Source organism: Sinocyclocheilus anshuiensis, unplaced genomic scaffold, assembly GCF_001515605.1.
Source record: "Sinocyclocheilus anshuiensis isolate Anshui unplaced genomic scaffold, SAMN03320099.WGS_v1.1 scaffold392, whole genome shotgun sequence".
Classification (NCBI taxonomy): Eukaryota; Metazoa; Chordata; class Actinopteri; order Cypriniformes; family Cyprinidae; genus Sinocyclocheilus; species Sinocyclocheilus anshuiensis.
Window position 1 is genome coordinate 580,909 of NW_015557091.1, and position 5,445 is coordinate 586,353.

Here is a 5,445-nt window from a genome sequence, read left to right on the forward strand (position 1 = left end):
CCATTATTGAAAAAAATTATATCGCGATACATATTGATATTGAATTATTGTCCAGCCCTATCAGTGGCAAATTCTTTAAATATGAAAACGTACTTACTGTGAGTCAGAAGCGCCAGACTATCCTTGCAAAGTTGGAATTGCCCCACTTTATAGAAACAAACACAGCGTCTTCACAACATGGTGGCGGCAGCAACAATAGCAAGAATCAAAGTTCTTCTTCTTCTTGAAATTTTATTGGCGGTTGACAAACAACAAAATGGTTTATCATGTTTACCCATTTTAGAGAATCAAAGTTACGCCTTCTTTCTTTGCGTGAACATTTGGGCGGCAATATGCAAATCTGATCCCTTTAATTTGAACGCGGAGCGCCACTGAATGAACCAGCTGAACCGCTACTGTCGTATAGGCCAGTGGTTCCCAACCCTGGTCCTGGAGGCACCCCAACACTACTCGTTTTGCATGTCTCCTTAATCAAACACACCTGATTCAGGTCATCAGCTCATTAGTAGACTCCAAGACCTGAAATTGGTGTCAGAGATAGGAGACATGCAAAATGTGCAGTGTTGGGGTGCCTCCAGGACCAGGGTTGGGAACCACTGGTATAGGCCCTGCACTGCAGGAGCGACATAACGAATCAGTGAAGGATTCTGAACGAATTCCTTTAGTGAACAGATTCGAAAGCGATCCGAGTCACTGAGGTGAATCAAAACAGTCACTGAGATTCAAAATATCTATTTACAATCACGCGCTAGAAGATTCAAGAGATTTTACGATTTAAATTTCGGTTTGTTTCTCATACACGGCTTCAGAAAGTAATGTAGCGCACGAGTCGTGTGGACTACTATTATAATATAATTTTTTAGGATACTTTCTTCAGTTCTGGGCCATGACAGGCGTAACCAGTGGCGTTTTTATGGAAAAGGAGCAGCTTGGACATTCTGCTAAACGTATTTTGTGTTCTACAGAAGAAAGTAAATCGTATGGATTTGGAGTAACATATGGATGAGTAAAGGATGAGGAAACTTTCATTTTTTCAGAACTGAGTGAATGATTTTGAGTCAGCGTTTCCTATGCATATCATATATTATATCCAGATCAGAGTTTTATATTTACATGTTAGCATTGTGACTCTCTGGGTTTGCTGTTGGTAAATACAATAATAAAAGAATTTGTAGGATCAAAACATGAGATGATTTAATTAGATAACAACAAAAACAGCATCACATAACACTGCAATGAAAGTACAAAGTTATTTTAATAAATCACTTCTAATATATTATTATGACTTTTTCCTGGATCAACCACTTTTATTTGCTTCTGGAGTCAAAATTTCTGTCAGGCAAACAGTCTTAATTTTTAAGAGGAAACTGATAACCTTTAAATCTGTCTGTTTATAGGAAGTCTAACAAGGATGTTGATCCAGGAACATTGTCTTACTTGGCAAAATCACAGAAAGCCATTAATAAGCCACAGATGTGTTTACAATATGAGACTATCATTGGTCAAACAAATCACAAAGTTTTTTAATTGATCAATGCACATGTAGAAATGTAAGGAATAGGCATATTTCCAGGTCAATTAATAACCTTAAGAGTTTGAATGCAGTTAGAGGTATTATCTTAGTAGTCAAAGAAATTTAGTGTGCATGTATAAAAATTATGAATTCTTCTTATGACAGTTGCTAAATGACACAAAAATGACCAGTGTTTAATCAGCACCATTCTCAACTAAAACGGCAGTTTATGAGTTTCACATGAAATATAGTTTTCTTCATCCCTAATCAGACAGGATCTCCACACACAGAGATAAGCATGATATGATTATATTCCATTAAGGTTTGAAGCTTTTCTGAAGGCAAAGGGGATTTAATTCCCTATTCAATACTTTAATCTTACCATTTACTATCAATCCACTTCAGATATTCCAACTCTTCTCTCTTTTTTTGTGTCTTATTGCCTCATTCACTCACACTTTCTGCAGCCGCTCTCTAGTCTACAGGCTGGTGCTGAGCACGGTTATCCGTGGCCGGCAGTCCTGGACATTATGATTTATTACTGAGCTTTTCATTAAGGAGCTGTACACTTTCTGCTTCCCTCTCTTGCACGTAACATCACTTCCTGGTTGACTTTTCTCTGTATTTTTTGTTCTGTACTCCCCATTGACCTCAGTGTGAGACGGTCCAGACTCGTTTACAGTGAGGTTTGATGGTTGTGTTTCATCTCCACTGGTTTGATTCTTCTGATTATCTTCAACATCTACAGATCTTGGCGGGCTAAACTGGATTTCCTCATAAATGCATAGCTCTGGTTTGGATTGGTCAGAGGTGGGTGTCAATTGATTGTCAGAAGTTGTGATTGGTTGAGCGTCTGGCGATTGATTGGGCATTTCTTGTATTCCATAAGCTTGGCAAAGATGTGCCATTTCAAATGTTGTTTTGGGACTTTGGCTCCGCCCACAGTCTCCTCCCACCGGTTTATCAGGCGTTTGATTGGTTCCCTGGTCTGGTTGTTGATTTTCCACTGGAAGGAGAGATTCTTGAGGTTTTGCGTCGTGAACGCAGACAGGGACTAGCTCACACTGTCGGTTATTTGACGGAAAACACTCAGATTTCACGTTAGCGGAGACTGAATACTTTTGTCGGTCAGAGCTTCTGTTCTTTTTATGAGATTTGTGCATTTGATTGTTTCCCTGATGTCCTTTAAACACCGTAAGAGTTGAAATATGATTGATGGAGTGGCTTTCTATGACGATGATGTCATTGCGAGACGACTGTTGTGATGCTTTGTCCTTGAATTCATTGTGCACTTTTGCATCAGCACATTGTGGTATTATTGGGTTGGCCGACTCATTCCTGTGGCTTTTAAATTTGCGTCTATCACCACTGTGGCCATTACTCAAGTTTACAACAGCAGAATCTGGAAAAGAAGAGAAACATACATGACAGGATTGTATTCTAAAACAATTGCTGATACATAAATACACTCATTACATGTCTATGTGTGTTGAGGTGAAATCCTTTGCTTTGCAAATTTTGATGCAGGTGATACTAAGGATGCAGAAATGACTTCAAATATTAAAAAGGCTGTGTGAGTATTATTTAGATTTTTCCTTGTGCATTTTGTGGTATTATTAATATTAATTGTTCCTGAAAATTCCATCCGAATGTTCAAAAGGCGCATGCATGTTGTGCATGACTGCATACTCAGCAAATGCATGTACCTGCTGTGTACTTCTGGACATCTGTCTCTTTTTCACTGACTGTAATGAGTTTCAAGGGATGAATGTCGTCTATGAAGTGCTCTCTGGCGGAACTGAAAGAAGAGAATGAATAATTTTCAGAAGAATGTACTGTAGTATCAACAAGGGAGAAACTGAATATTTAAACAGTAGAAGGAATAAGTTATTCAGCTAAATGAAAACAAAACTCAGACTGAATTAAAATGTGGTGTTTCTCAAAAGCAATTAAGGCACAAAGCTAGAGATTTAAAGACAGGCACAACCAAATAACATGCATGACATAAAGTGCACAGAGAAATTAAAGACTGAGTGCAACTTTGAAACCATGCAGGATATTTGAATTCATGCAAAAATGTCTTTTATTAATGTCTATTTTAATTTTAACCATACCTAGGGTATTTGTATTCATGCAAATATATCTTTTATTATGGTCAATTTAACTGTTTTTATACAGTATATTGGCTGAATTGACACACTGGTTGTGTAAATGTCCATACCTCACGCTTCTGTCTCTTTTATCTGTGTGTCTGGGTTTAGTTTGGCGTTTCTGAGAGCTCACGGCAGCACCGCAGTCAGACTCAGAGTTTGTAAGGCGCAAGGCTCCAGGCTCGAGCTGTCACATGCATTCATGCACACATGCACATAATCATCCATATTTATATTGATTGCAAACTGGGTCATTTTGCTCGCAATTTAACAACATTACCCAGCAGGCTCTGGGTTTTGGTACCATGCGGTATTCATTTTTAAAGGTTAAAATTCTGATGTTCAATAAACACTGCATTTATATTATTGTGAAATATTATTGCAACTTAAAATAACTTTTTTATTTGTTTATATTTTAAAATGTAATTTATTCCTGTGATCAAAGCTGGATTTTCAGCATCATTACTCAAGTATTCAGTGTCACATGATCCTTTAGAAATCATTCGAATATGCTGAATCTCACCTCTTGCTGATGGTTTGTCCAGGCCTTTCTGTCAGCCAGTGCCTTCTCTCTGGCTCTGCTGTTGGGATTTTGTGCTGGTTTTTTTTTTTGCATCTCTTCCCGTCCGTCGGCCCAGTGTAAGTGTCTGTTTTTGTCGGCTGTCTCATGCAGAGTTGTGCTGGGTTTTTTTGCCATGCTCCTCTGGCTGTTCCTCAGTCCTGACTGCAGTGTGATTTGTTGGGGTGGCTCAGGATAGGGGTCGTCCACAAAAATGCGCTCGGCGATTAGTGACGTCGGAAGGGTAGAAGTCACAACACGTGTCAGACGCAGCGGTTCATGTGAGGCTTTGTGTTCAGTGCTCGTCCTGTCATTGGCAGGACTCTCTTGGGTCCATTTCTTATAACTCTGGTGAATCTTCATGTAGTCCTGCTGCTCCGCTTCGGTCGCATACTCCTTTTACATGAGAGAAAAGAAAGATATCATCTTCACATCAAACTTTTTAATGCAAAGGACCCCTAAATATGATGAACCCTTTGTGAGAGACCCCTTTCCTGAAATATAGTAGTAAATTATTAATATATTATCTAGAAACTTTACTTTATAAGTTGACAGTTGTTGTTTTCTACCCACTTTTAGCATTAATGTTGGATGTATAAACCTGGAAAGAAACTTTTTCAATGCAACAGAATGCAAATTTATTTGTATAGCACTTTAGCACATTTTATTTATTTATTTATTTATTTTGCTCAAATCCTTAATGACCCCAAGCTCTCCCTTTTGGCTTCTGCTGTCAGTAAAATGCTCATAGTTTTCTGTTGCATTTTTCAAAATATGAATATGTATTCTTATTTATGTATATTTATACTCAGAACATTAGTGTAAAATAGGGCTGTCAAACGATTAATCGCATCCAAAATAAAAGTTTGTGTTTACACAGTATATGTGTGTGTATTTATATATACATAATAAATATACACAGTAGACTCATATATTATAAACACAAACTTTTATTTTGGATGCGTTTAATCGTGTCTAATCGTTTGACAGCACTAGTGTAAAATGACAGTTTTTTTTCAGGCTAATCATTAGGTCTGCGCTGATTCAATTCAGTATCTTAATTAATCACATTTTAATTAATAAATAAAAACAATTAAAGTAAAATAATTAATCAAATTTAAAATTAAAATAAATTAAATGAAACTAAATTTATTTTCTCATTACATTGTAATGACACACACATATATTATTATTATTATTTCTTTTATATATATATATATATA

At 37.0% G+C, this 5,445-nt stretch overlaps 2 pseudogenes; both read right to left on the bottom strand.

Annotated features, from left to right (window-relative positions):
- The window catches only part of LOC107677118 (Ig kappa chain V-III region NG9-like), a 15,159-nt pseudogene that overhangs the window by 3,840 nt on the left and 5,874 nt on the right, over nt 1-5,445 (bottom strand).
- Nucleotides 1,181-5,445, bottom strand: part of LOC107677245 (uncharacterized) — a 15,566-nt pseudogene continuing 11,301 nt past the window's right edge.